General features: G+C 46.9%; 1 long non-coding RNA gene across 3 annotated transcripts; it reads right to left on the bottom strand.

Annotated features, from left to right (window-relative positions):
* Window positions 1-4,751: 4,751 nt before the first annotated feature.
* Window positions 4,752-13,180, bottom strand: LOC137446277 (uncharacterized). Of its 3 annotated transcripts, none has more exons than XR_010988603.1 (3): window positions 13,008-13,180; window positions 7,656-7,812; window positions 4,752-5,041 (listed from the first exon to the last, which is right to left on the bottom strand). It is a non-coding gene; the product is annotated as an uncharacterized lncRNA (long non-coding RNA). The 3 variants fall into 3 exon arrangements; XR_010988604.1 differs by lacking the exon at window positions 13,008-13,180 and adding an exon at window positions 12,802-12,839; XR_010988602.1 differs by lacking the exon at window positions 13,008-13,180 and adding an exon at window positions 12,624-12,775.
* Window position 13,181: the final 1 nt, after the last annotated feature.

Below are 13,181 nucleotides of genomic sequence, written 5' to 3'. Positions count from 1 at the left end.
CCTTGCCTATGGCAGGGTGGTTGGAACTAAATGACCTTCAAGATCCTTTCCAACCCAAACCATTCCATGATTCTCTGTCCTGCTGTGCCCAGCTGAAGGGAGGGAAAGAAGAGGACAGCTGGAGCAATTCTGCAAGAAAATGAATGAGTTGATTACAAGAAGATAATTGTGTGTTTATTTCAAGGCCAAAGGATCTCAAAGCTCTTCCAAAAGGTAGGTCAGGACTATGACCTGGTCAAGTAGCAAGGCCAATTTATATGAAAATTGAGGGAAAATTAAATGGAAGTAAGGTGAGGTGGCACACTTAACACGTTGATGTGACACTTAATATAGTGGTGGACTTGGCTGTGTTAGGTTTATGGTTGGATGTGAGAATCTTAAAGGTCTTTTCCAACCTAAATGACTCAACGAGGTATAATGAAACATTCTCCAAATACTCCTTTTGAAACTATAGAGAGTAAAAAATGCGTCAACCTAAAAGACATACTGCCTTTCTTCTCTGCTGCTGGGAAGTCAGCACTTGACATTAGCTTTTAGCTTCCTTCTAGGTGAATTTAAAACTCATTCTGTATTTACTGAGGAAGGCCAGAAGAATCAATAAAGGCCTTGGCTTTCTAGAGGTGATCATCTCACCAATCATTTCTGTCTCTGTTCTGCACTAAGGGCTTAGATAAGAAGGTTTTGTTTTTGTTTTCTTTCTCCTTAATGGATAGGATTCTTAATTAGGATGGGGGATGAAATGACTGCAATTTTGCTATGGCAAATTAAAAGCAAAATGAGGTAGCAAAGAGCAGGGTCTGGAGGGGAGGGGAGCAATCAGAGACAGATATTGATTTTGAAATGATGGAGGAGACAAAGGAGAGCACACAGCCTGGGAAGGAGACTCATCTTTCAAAGCACTGTTCTTGCTTAAAAACAATCAGTCTAGGCAGAGGTGTTGGTCACTGCTGAAGCTTCAGGGTTAGCTTTATTTTCAGAATTTAAATTTTGGAAAGACTCACTAGCTCATAGCTTCTTAGACAAATCTTGAGACTGTGTAGCTTATAATCACGGGATGGAGATGAACAGAAGTAAACCTGAATGGAGCATTGAGAATTCTTAGTAGTGGTAACAAACAATGGTTGGAAATATTTTCTTCCAAAGATGAAGAAGAAGTGTCACTGCTCTTAGCCAAGCAGGCAGAGAAGAAACAAACAACATACACTGAATATGGGGCAGGCACCAAGACCTAACACCCTTCTTACTCCCACTCAATGCACATACCATCTTTTCTTTCTAGAACAGAAAGAATTGGTCTGATGTTGTCTTGTCCCAGCAGCTGAGATCAACCTTAGGTACAGCTTTCTGCCACTCCAGTTAGCACACTTCAATGTACACTGGCCTTTTCCCCCTTGGCTTTTCAGAAAGCATTCTTCTAAGATTAAATCAGATGTGAGTCTGACCTTTGGTCAAATATAGCCAGCACCTAGAAAGACTGTCAGAGAACAGTACCAGTCTTGTAATAGCTGGTTTGAGTTTGTCAGCTTGTTCTCATTGCTATGATGAAACCTGACTTTGCAGCAATGCTGATTGTCAGGTGTCCTCGACAGGGACAGAAAGATTTAAGCAGCAATACTGCAAATCATCTGTAGCTATTCACATCCAGCTGAATGCTGTATGCAAATAAGTCCCTTCTCACCCCAGACATCTGAAAACATGCCTCAGGTCCTTTCAAAGCAAAGGGTTTGCCCCACCATGTAGGAGACCTATCTTCTGTTCTTCACACTGACATTGCTCCTTCAAACCTTCATCAGAATGGTGGTGACAAAGCAACATCCAAAAGGACTGCAGGTTCTAGGAGATAGTGTGTCCTTGTCCACAATCCTCATTTCCCCCTCTCTTCCTCCTGCCTCCAAGTGCTGCTAGAACAAGAAAAATCTGTCTTTTCCTTATTGATTCCTTCATCTTTGCAGCCCAGCTCAGATCCTGGTATGTCACCTGTTCCCTGTCTGAATCCCAACCATAGACAATGCAGATAATTAGCTGGCAGAGAGAATTCTTCATCCCCTCCTAATGCCCTGTCCTTGCTCATCAACAGCAGAAGCACACCTCTCCAGCAACTGTTTCTGTGGCTGCTCCTGTCATGGACAGCTGCTGCTGAATGTCAAATGTGAGTATAGAGATATGATCTCCTTCAAGCCCTTCCTGGTCTACTGCTGTAATTGTGCTCTGGGAGAGATACAAGTGTGGCACACTGTTTTGATGCTTCAGCGTTTACCTGGGCTGAAAGTGGAACCAGTCTGGAGACTTCTCCTGGCTTATACAGGGGTCATAAGCAGCAAGGCAAGTCTTACACAGTCTTATTACCACCCTTGTCTAATCTACTTGCACTTCTTCCATTCTCCCAGGACAAAATATTAATGAGAAATTAAAGGAAAGAATGATCCCATGTGAGCAAGTATAAAGAAGTGAAGCTATGGCATGCTCTTTCTGATCCCTGTGGCCTACTCACTCCTCTCCTGTAGCTGCACCACTGCACACTGTTCTGAACAACGGAGGCTGCTCAGTGCCAAAGGCTGTAATCCCTGGCTCCACAGATACTTAATATTTCTCATCCCTGGAATTCACACACACAAGAAATTATGTTTTCTTCAGGTAACATGGAACCTACTGAGAAACCACAGCTCCCATCTGAAGTGCAAGTGTGCAGGCACTCAGTGCTTGATTAATTGAATATTATTTCCTGCAGGAGAAAAGTAGGAGAGAGAGAAGTATTAGTCACATACTTGCTTATTGAGATCTCATAGCCAAGGTCAGTGCTCAGCCAAGAATAGATAGCAGAAGCCTCTTGTGATGTATTTTTGTGATGAGATGTTCATAGCACACAGACATTATCGTTTTTCACGATGAAAAATTTAACTATCTCCTGGAATATGCTCAATTCTATTTTGTCTAATTTCCTTGCTTTGTCATTTAAAAATATCTTTCAAATGAGACCTTGTGATCGTGGAAATTAGCAAATCTCTTATCTGGAAATATTGCTTCACCTCCACTGAAGTGCAGCTATTTGTTCTTTTGCCAGCCCTCTACAAGATGATGATGCCCATTTGTCAGTGCCCACCATGGGGTTTTGTGCTTTAAACAAAAACCCTTACAAGGAAAAGATGAGTAGTCAAGTGAAGATGCTGCAGCGGGCACATTGGTGAGGAAGACCACCAGAAGTGGCAGAACTGACACGATGGCCTATCTGCTGGTGTACAGTGCCTCTCTGATCTCCTGAAGCACAGCAGCCTACAGGATCAGCACAACCCTCTATTTGGTTTGCTCCTTCTAGCTTTTGCATATGGGTCTGTGCAGGATGTCTCAGCAGTCCTCCCCAAACATTTTAAGACACAAAGCCTTTTCTCCTCCAAGTTTTCCCCACAGACTGCAAACCAACCATTTCCCCAAACCTTTAACTGAGAGCACAGGAGAGATATGATTTATATGGCTTCTCAGACCACTGAGCACTAAACCTAGAAAGAAATAAGGCCTCTGAAGATGAAAGGAATAGGATCTTTTGGAGACTTGATAGGGTGCTTGGTTGTATGGTTTAGTTGATTAGGTGGTGTTGGACACAATGAAGGTCTCTTCCAACCTGGTTCATTCTATTCTATCTCTGAGAAACTCACCTTAGCTCCTGTGGTACCTGAAAGATGCAGCTGTACTTTGTTTGCCAGGGGCTACAGCACAGGACATGACTTGATCCAACTGAGCAAGAACAGAAAACATCCTGTATGTGAGCACTAACAGCAAGTGTGAGCATGCTCGGCACAAGGAAGGGGTATGTTCTGCTGTACATTTGCCCTCTCTGTCTCTGGAGTCTTGCGGCACCTATTGCTGCTGAGCTCCAAGTTCTGAGTGGGGCAAGGGTTGAAGTTGTTTCCTGTGATGCTCCCTGGAGCACCTTTCACAATTGCAGCATGGGTGCAAGGTCCTCCAAAGCTTTCTGTACAGCCTAAGAACTGGGAACTTGCTCAGTTTTCACTGCTCTTGAGGGCACTGTGTGGACAAACAGTGGAAGAACCATAATGTAATGACCACAGTAATTCAAACCACAGCCCTTCTGTCCTTGCACTGCAGCAGCCACCAATGTAGGGGGTACCCAGAAAGTGGAGTGTGTAGAGAATACCTCCATATCTTAGCATCTACCCTTCTCCCAGTCTGGAGTGGGAGCAACATGGTCCTCAGTCTCAAAAGAGGGAGACTGCGTTTGGGGCTTTTAGAATAACACACACACACTACTGCCTGGGAGCTTGGCATCTGGTAGGGAAAGTGCAGTCACCATGGTAATGCTTCACCTCATTTAACTGCAAAGTAGCCTCTTGTGTTGTTATTTCATGCAGCCACTCTCAGCACATCTGCCCTGCACACAGCACAGGCAGCGCTTTGCCTGCGTACCCACACACACAGCAACCCTCTGTCACAGCCCATACAGACAGGCTGCATCCCCTGCTGTGCAGCACCCCTGCCCACACGTGACACCCAGCACGTATGTGCTGAGCAACACATGTTCCCTCAGCTCTCTCCCACTCATATCACCTCTGCCTCTCGAGAACCAGCCAGGATTTAAGGTCTCTGCTCCCACAACTATAGGTCCCTCTGCTACACAGGCCTAGGGTGCTTCAGAAACACAAGATCAATGCATGCTTAGTCCTTTCCCAACACTTCTGCCACAATACCTATTCACAACTCTTGCACAGTTTATTTCTGGACACATTTTGTCTTCACACTGTGGTATGAACAAGGAACAAATGCACCTTGGTCTCATTAGTTTTCCTCTGGATTTTTTTGGGGGTTTTGTGTTTTGTTTTGTTTTTTTGTGGGGGGAGGGCAGGTGGGGGAAAGTTGCCTGAGAAACAGATCTGCAAGACGGAATGCCTCTCCGCAGTGCCGGCTCATGGGAAGGTGGTGGTCAGGTCATTTCCTGCTCCTGACCAGACCCCGCTGCTCACATTTCTTGGCATGTAACTATAGGAAATTCATCTCAATTCCCTTTCTCCTCAAAGCACTCTGTGGATCCCTGCAGGAGATAGCAGCAAAACAGTAGTCCAGAATAGGAGTGCCTGATGTGATGCTGTAGCAGGAGCATAGTAGATAGGAGCCATGAGCTGAGTTCCTAACTCCTCTGCTACACAACAGCCAAGTATTGCCTCATACAGAATCACAAAATCATTAACATTGGAAAAGACCTCCAAGATCACCAAATCCAACCATTGACCCAACACCACCATGCCCACTAAATCATGTCCCCAGGTGTCACATCTACATGTTTTTTGAACACTTCCAGGGACAGTGACTCCATCACCTCCCTGAGCAGCCCATTCCAATGCCTGACCATTCTTTCTGTAAATAATTTTCTTTTCTTAATATCTAATCTAAATCTCCCCTGGCACATTTTGAGGACATTTTCTGTCATGCTATCCACTTGGGAGAAGAGATTAACACCCACCCCACTACAACATCCTTTCAGGTAGGTCTCCCCTCAGCCTCCTCCAGACTAAACACAAACCCAGCTCCCTCAGCTGCTCCTCATAAAACTTGCTCTGTAGACCTTTCACCAGCTTTGCTGCCCTTCTCTGGACACAGTCCAGAAACTCATTGTCTTTCTTGTAGTGAGGGGTCCCAAACTCAGTGTATCAATCTGTGGCCTCATGGCTGCCAAGTACAGGGGAATGATGACTGTCCTACTCCTGCTGGCCACACTATCGCTGATCTAGGCCAGGATGGTGTTTGCCCTCTTGGCCACCTGTGCACTTTGCTGGTTCATATCCAACTGTCTGTCATCCAGCACCTCCAGGTCCTTTTTCTGCCAGGCATATTTCCAGCCAATCTGCCCCAAGCCTGTAGCATTGTATGGGTTTGTTGTGTCCCAAGTGCAGGACCCAGCACTTGGCCTTGTTCAACCTCATACGACTGATCTCGGTTCATCAAGCCAGCCTGTCCAGAACCCTCTGCAGACCCCTTTTGCCTTCAGGCAGATCAAGGCTCCCATGGAGTTTGGTGTCATCTGCAAACATACCTAAAGGATGAAATTTAGCTCCCACTTACACCACCAGCCATAGCCTGGGGATTTCTCCCAGGATACCAGTGTCACATCAGGTTCCTTCAGCTCTTCCAGAAGCTGCTGGTGTGATTTGAGCTTGGGCAGTGTTACTAGAGTGGGCAGAGACCTGCTCTTGACCAGGCCAGGTTGCAAGTACCTGGGTAAGCATGCTACTGAAATGAGATCTCCCCACCTGGCTGCCCAGCATCTCTCAACAAGGCATCCCCAGTTCTCCCAGGATGAGTCAGGGCTGCACATCTCATCCTTCTCCATCTTGAGGAATAGGCAGGCATTTGCACAAGGCAATTCCCTGCTCCTCTCTCTCCCCATCCTCATTATCACTACCTGCATGCCTGCCTGTGGCTGAGTTCAGGTGCCTCTGGAAGCAGAGGCCCTGCTTTTAGCCCTGCTCAGGAAGTGGGACCCAGGCAGAGGCCGTGCTGCTTGCAAAGCCCACAACCAGCCCAGGTGGGGCTGCTCCAGCCCGGGGAAAGACACTTAATGCCTAAGCACACACTTCCCTCTTATGGCCGTGCCTGATACAGCAGCCGCTCAGGCCTGCAGCACCTTCCCCGGAGATGTGATTTTCCTGTCAATACTGACATTTCCCGTCGTTGCCTCTTAGAATTATCGAGCACAGGCATTTCTCCTCTGTACTTGGGGGTCAAGCACAGGACCTTGTTGCCATGTTTAGGTGATGCTGAGGACACCATGAGCAGCATGAGCAGGAAACACAACTCAAGTGCTCAGTACATGTCCTGGCTGTGTCTCATGATCTGACCAAGTACACATCCCTAGTCCTGGGGCAGATTTCCCCTATAGTAGGGCCCAGCCTCTAGTATCTTTCCTCAGCTTAAGCATGGCTTTCACTTACTCTGATTTTGAAGGACAATTTTTTAACTATTTAATTATAGTTAAGCTTTTTGATCAATTTCCCTCATCCCACTGCACGGAAAAATCTCTCACTTATACACAAATAATATCCTTGCCAAAAGGAGAGGCTGCAGCCTTCAGAACAAGAGGACACAGTCTCAGGCTGCGCCAGGGGAGGTTCAGGTTGGATGTTAGGAAGAAGTTCTATACAGAAAGAGTGATTGCCCATTGGAATGGGCTGCCCAAGGAGGTGGTGGAGTTGCTGTCATTGGAGGTGCTCAGGAGGAGACTTGATGGGGTGCTTGGTGCCATGGGTTAGTTGTTTAGGTGGGTTGGATTGGTTGATGCGTTGGACATGATGATCTTGAAGGTCTCTTCCAACCTGGTTTGGTTTATTCTAAATAAAGGTTTATTCTAAAGGTTTTCCTGTACTGACCTTCTCCTCTGGACTAAGCCTCAAATAGCTGGTTCTTTCTGTGCTCCCATCACCACCAACACCAGACTTAATTCAAGAGCTGCATAACTCTTGAATCCCCTTACATCTGAACTATGGCCATTCTTGGCCCAGCCAAGAAGTTAGTTCAGTTCACTGACCTGAAGGAAAACTAGTCAATTTTCCATGGGACAATTTTCTACCAGATCTGAGAGTTGAACTCATGCACTCTTCAGGTAGAAAGAGAGGCAGGAGAACGAGTACCTGCAAAACTGTGCTTGGTACCTGAAAGGGGAGAAACTGCTCCTTCTTTCTCCAAGCTAAGGGTTGGTCACTGCTCAGGTGCCACAGTACTGTCCTCACCATCTCTCTTCTTCTCTACAACGTGCTGTCTTCTCATGGGCCAACTTTGTAATAGCATCAGTAAGGTCTGAAACAAAAACTATCAAAGACACATGTTCAAGGGAACACCGTTTATACTCATGTTCTTCACACAGCACCAGGTGAATGAGAAGGAACATGTCTAGGCTCCAGCAGTACCAGTAATTTTGTTAGAAGCAGTAGTTGTGACCCTTCTTGAAAGGAGCCACAGCAGTCTGTTCATGTTTTGCTGAGCGCAGTGCCCTAGTGTTCTCTATGCACTCTGAAGCCATTAGTGACATCCACAGTGCCAAAAGCCATAGACCCAGATCCTCAAAAGTATTTAAGCACCTAAAAAGAAGTTAGGAATTAAAATACCATGGGGCTGTGGGTCCTAATGAGGATGCAGTTATAGTGGTATTCAGGGTTTTTGCTGATACAGCTGATAGTGCTTAGAAAAGTTCTGCTCAAAAAAAAGTCCTATTCTGCTGACATAAGCTGCCTGCACACAAGGAGGGGTTCACTGCTACAACTCTGCTGCTACAGCGATACTGCACGCATTTACATGTAAATTAGGGCTTTGTTTACACGCACAGATGCAGCCTTTCACTTCATCCTGGATGGGGAGGGAAGAGAGAGGGTAATGGTCTCACTACTCGAATTTTATGGACTGAAAAAGCAAGGCACAAACAAAATGAAGTAACTGGCTCAATATAACCCAATATTGGTGGCAGAAAAGGCAGAGACTACAATCATAGATTACAGCCACAGGATTTCAGTGCTAGAGACAGGGAGACAAATTAGTGAATTATTGAGTACAAGCCTTGTCATGCCAACTATGGAAGGTCAAATCTCCAATGTGTTTGAGATGGGCGGGGGGGGAACTGGACAAGTAATGAATCCCTAGAGAGCCCTGAAGCTAGAGGATTGAGGCCTGTTCAGATGCACAAAGCATTGTCAGGAAGTATTTGAACCCGAGACCTGAAGAGTTTATGCTATGCATTGTAGAGTTTTACAGGTTATTTCCAGAATACTACTATTCTCCGAGCCAGTAAAACAGAAGCTGTGGTGAGCCTGGAACTGTAGTATTCACAGCAGAAAGTGTTAAGGACAGGGAGGGACTTCCCTGGTGCAGAAACACAACTCTTAGCGGAATTTAAGCCAACCAACTCCATTGCTTAGAAAGATGTACCTGTCTACACCTTTCCTCCATCAGATGGAAGCAATCTGCTGTGGGCATTCATGCTTTACTTACTTATCAAGATATGCTGAGGACAAACAATGGTCAATTCCTACACCAGACTAGGAAACCTTCCAAGTATCACTCTCTCTTATGAGCTACACCAACGCCTCTCCAGCTTTCCATGAATTTTACCTAGGGGTTTGACAAATTCTCCTGGGGCATACTCACAGCTATCTGGTTCTTTAAGAGCTATGAGGTCCCCAAGACCTCCATACTGCTGCTAAATCTTGTCCTATGCTTCAGGCAGTAATTCTGCCTTTCAGCACCCAAGGTTCACTGCTTCCTTGAACTCCTTTCCCAGCACAATCCATGCAATTTCAGTGCTAGGTTGCTGTGACTGTGAAAGAAAAACAGGGAGCAGAGACCATGCGCACCTCACAGCGCTGGTCCGCCCAAATGGCAGCCTTTTCAATTATGTCTTTAGAGCTCATTTCTGCTTACTTCAACCTGCACCTGGAAACTGAAGATGAAAGGTTATGTGAAAACTGTGGACTTTCAGAGCAGCCTGCCTTCTGTTCACTGCCTCACATGCAATGGCTGAGGTATTGCTTATTTTGTGTTGCAAATATAAAAGGCAAAGGCTTAGGTTATTTTGGACTACAGCTACCTTGAAATCTTCCATCAAGACTCTTTACATATCTGACATCATTCACATACCCAGTGTTTTCTCAATTGCCAACTCCCTCCTTTCCTGAAATTCTTCCCCTCAGTCACATCTCAGTGACAAGTCCTGGTTATTTCTCACCAGTGCACAAGCCCCTGTTCCCTCTGTTTGGAATGTCAGAACAGAATTTTTTCCTGCTACACTTCTGTTCTAGTTTACTCAATTGGTCCTTCTTGAGCTTGCCCTTCTGCTGTCTCCAAGCTTCACAACTCCACACCGTGAGCCCCAAACCTACAGATGGTTAGAAGCAGTACAGCTCTGTGTTGATAAAAAGCTTGCTGCACAGCAATCCCTGGCTGTCTGACCTGTCCACTCTTCCTTTTGCCTCGTTAGATCTTTTGATACAGTCCTTTGCTTCATTCAGTTGGCTGAGTAATACTGTTTGCTTTGCAGCTCAGAGGAACAGCAGCCATGCGACCTAAAAGGAAACTCAGAACTGCAATTCCCTGGTCTAAGTTTGTTTGGCTTCACAAGCTGCAGCCACCTATGTACACAGGTATCTCATGTGTCACACCATCAGTGCTGCATCAGAGCTACCTAGCTGTGACTCCAGCTCTGCAGAATGCGCTCTGCAGGCAGCTGCTGTGCCCTGGGATGGTAACCCCATGCTAGGACTTACCTACACATCTATCTTGAACTCTTCTGTCACCTGCAGCCGCAGGGTGAGCATGGTATTTCCTGTCCCCAGTGCCAAAAGGGGTCAGCTGCCTCTCAAATACCAGGTTTTGCTGGCTACATGCTGAGGGAAACTTGGTCGCTGGGTGATGAAGTCACATATGTGAGACTGCCTAGACCTGCATGAGTTAAGTAGTGGATCCCTTAATGTTTTTTAATTCCTGAGTTTCCTAAACCAAAATTGAAAACATTGCATTGTAAAGGTTTAAGGACAGATGAAGTAACCAGTCTGCAGGTGCCTACATGTGAAAGGGGTTTGGGCTCTATTTGAACAGGTAACACAACAGTAAAATCCAGTGCCTGGCAGGCGAGGCAGCTGATCCTTGCTAGAAACAAGACACTAGCAGATAAAACTCCCCCATACACACATGGGCAGGGAGCAGAGGGTATTGCCCCATACATGCCCTGGAGTGTAGACTGGTGGACCATCTGCATCCCATGACACAATCTGGTCAGTGTAACTCAATCTGCTCTGCTCAAAGGTAGACAGGAAGAAAACACCCATAGCCAACTATGGCAACAGAGGTCCTCTGATACACTTCTCTCTAGCTCATTTTCTTTTTTCATTATAGTATTTGTTCATTTCCTCATAATTATTTTAACTCTGCAGAAGCCCCCTCCTTCTTATGCAGAAAAAGCTCAACAGCAGGAGAGGTCCTGGTACCTCTTCCCACCAGTACTCCTAACTGCACCTACTTCAGCAAGTCCACTTGCACAAGCAACCAAATGCTGAACAGGGACATCTGCTGCTTCGATCACTAAGTCCTTCCTAGCAACATCAGTTTACCTCATGCTCCCATCCTCCAACACGAGAGGGGACATGACCCATCCCATTTCAGCTGACAGCACACCGAAACCAGGTGAAGGAAGAACGCTTCTTAGACAAGACCATACCTGCTTCAGTGGCAGTCAAGATATGGGAGTGGCCACAGAGAGCAAAAATAGGAACAAAGTCTCACGCCCAGCCTGTGTGCATTACCCCATAGCCTGTTTGTTCCCCTCATTACAAAAAGCCCTCTGATCCAAAAATGACACAGAGGTGAGGAATATCAGACACATACTGCTGCCTAGAAACAGGCTGAAACCAGGCCATGAAGCTCTCCCAAGTCTTCTTGAGGGGAGGAAAATTACTGTCTTTCACAGTAGCTAATGTATTTTTGTTAGGGACTCCATGTTCCTATTGAATGTGCAATGAAACCCACAACAGAGGCTCCAAGATGTGACTATAATACTGAAAAATAACTATCGGTAGTAGCAAATGAGAAAGAAAAGGCTGAGACCATCTCCTCAAATTCATCTGCTTAAACCTGTTAATTTTCCAGTGTGTTAACCGAGATCTGTGCTATTTCAGGTTGCACTCCAGGAAACACCACAGCCCTTCCCTCTCAATTACACTGGAGAAATCAAAGGTCATCCTCTTACATCTCTTCAATATGTGATTAAACATGTTAAACTGTTTCCTCTCTACAGATTAACACTCCTGCAACGTGGAAACCTCTGGATGCCTTCGTCTTCCCACTCCCTCACCAAAACGTAGACAAGTTGTTTAACAGTGCACAAATACAGATGCTTTGTGGTTGGCAGTGCATCTTTCCTCTGGTGTTGTCGTTGTGATGTTTGGTAACCCAAACGAAGGTTGGTAATAGCTACCCCCGAGCTAAATACAGTGTTTAGTTTACCTGGCTTCTAAATAAAGTATGTTCTTTCAAACTCTCAGGAAATACTCAAATTTATAGCCAAGCATACCATGATTTTTAAACACAGCCGCAGGCAGAGTTAACGGACTGGCAACTCAGCAAAGCAGCCAGGCATACGCCTACCTTTAAGCCCAAATTTAAATCCTACTGACTTAAGTTCTGCCAGGAGCTTGTCAACAGCGTTTCCTTTCAAGCCCTTCATTACTTGACGGAGTAGCGCCAAGATTCACCTCTCCCAGCTCGATCCCACGCTGGAAAGGGCATTACAGTAATTAAGTATGACCTCCCAAAAAGCCATTCAGTTTCATCCAGGAGGTCTCCAGTCAGACTTGCAACGGGTTACTTTAGCTTTCCCACTGCCCATCACGACACAGCCCAAAGCCTGCGTGTCCTGAGGCCACGCCCAGAGTCTCAAAGGAGCTGCTTCACTCTACCAGCTCCCTCAATTCAGAGCAGCGAGGGCAGGCGAGGAGCTCCCCGGCTGCCGCATCATACCCTGGCCCTCTCCTCGGGGACTCCCGAGGGTAGCGCCGCCGCGGGTAACGAGGTGGCCCCAGCCTGCGCACTCGGCGGCGCTGTCCCCTTGGCGTCAACGAAAGCGTTTAAAGACCCACCGGGTGCCTTCCGGAAGCCAGGGCAGCCTCACATATTCAGCTCCCCCGCGCACCTCCTACAGGGCCGCAGCCATGGCCCAGGCGGTGCACTCATAGCTGCGCTGCTCAGCCAGCCGATCGGGCGGCTATCCTAACCGGACCAGAGCTGCCGCGCTTCCCTGAAGGCGCTTTAGCTCACCTCCGCCTCATCCCCCGTCCCGTCAGCCCGCTCCGACGCCCCCCATTGGCTGCCGTCTCAGCTCCCGCCCGGCTCCTCCCTCCTGCTATTGGACGGATGCCGCTGTTCACTCGTGCCCCTCCCTCCACTTAGCGCTATGATTGGCTAGCTCATGTTCCTCCTTCGTTCCCGGTTCCATCTCTGCCAAATGATTGGATAACTTTTACCTTTTGGCTCCATCTCCCTCCCTTGTGATTGGGCAAGCGCCTTCCTTCACCTCACTTTCCTCCCATCTGATTGCCATGCGGCGCTCTCATTGGGGGCCGTCTCCTTGATGCCGTTCCCCTTCCTCAGCCGCTGCCGCCAGTCTCGCACGCGCTCTGATGCGTCGTTGCGGAGTC

Source organism: Melanerpes formicivorus, unplaced genomic scaffold (assembly GCF_026170545.1).
Source record: "Melanerpes formicivorus ecotype bairdi unplaced genomic scaffold, bMelFor1.0.p_v2 SCAF_17, whole genome shotgun sequence".
Classification (NCBI taxonomy): Eukaryota; Metazoa; Chordata; class Aves; order Piciformes; family Picidae; genus Melanerpes; species Melanerpes formicivorus.
The sequence above is the reverse complement of the archived record's forward strand: the minus strand, read 5'-3'. Positions and strand labels throughout refer to the sequence as shown.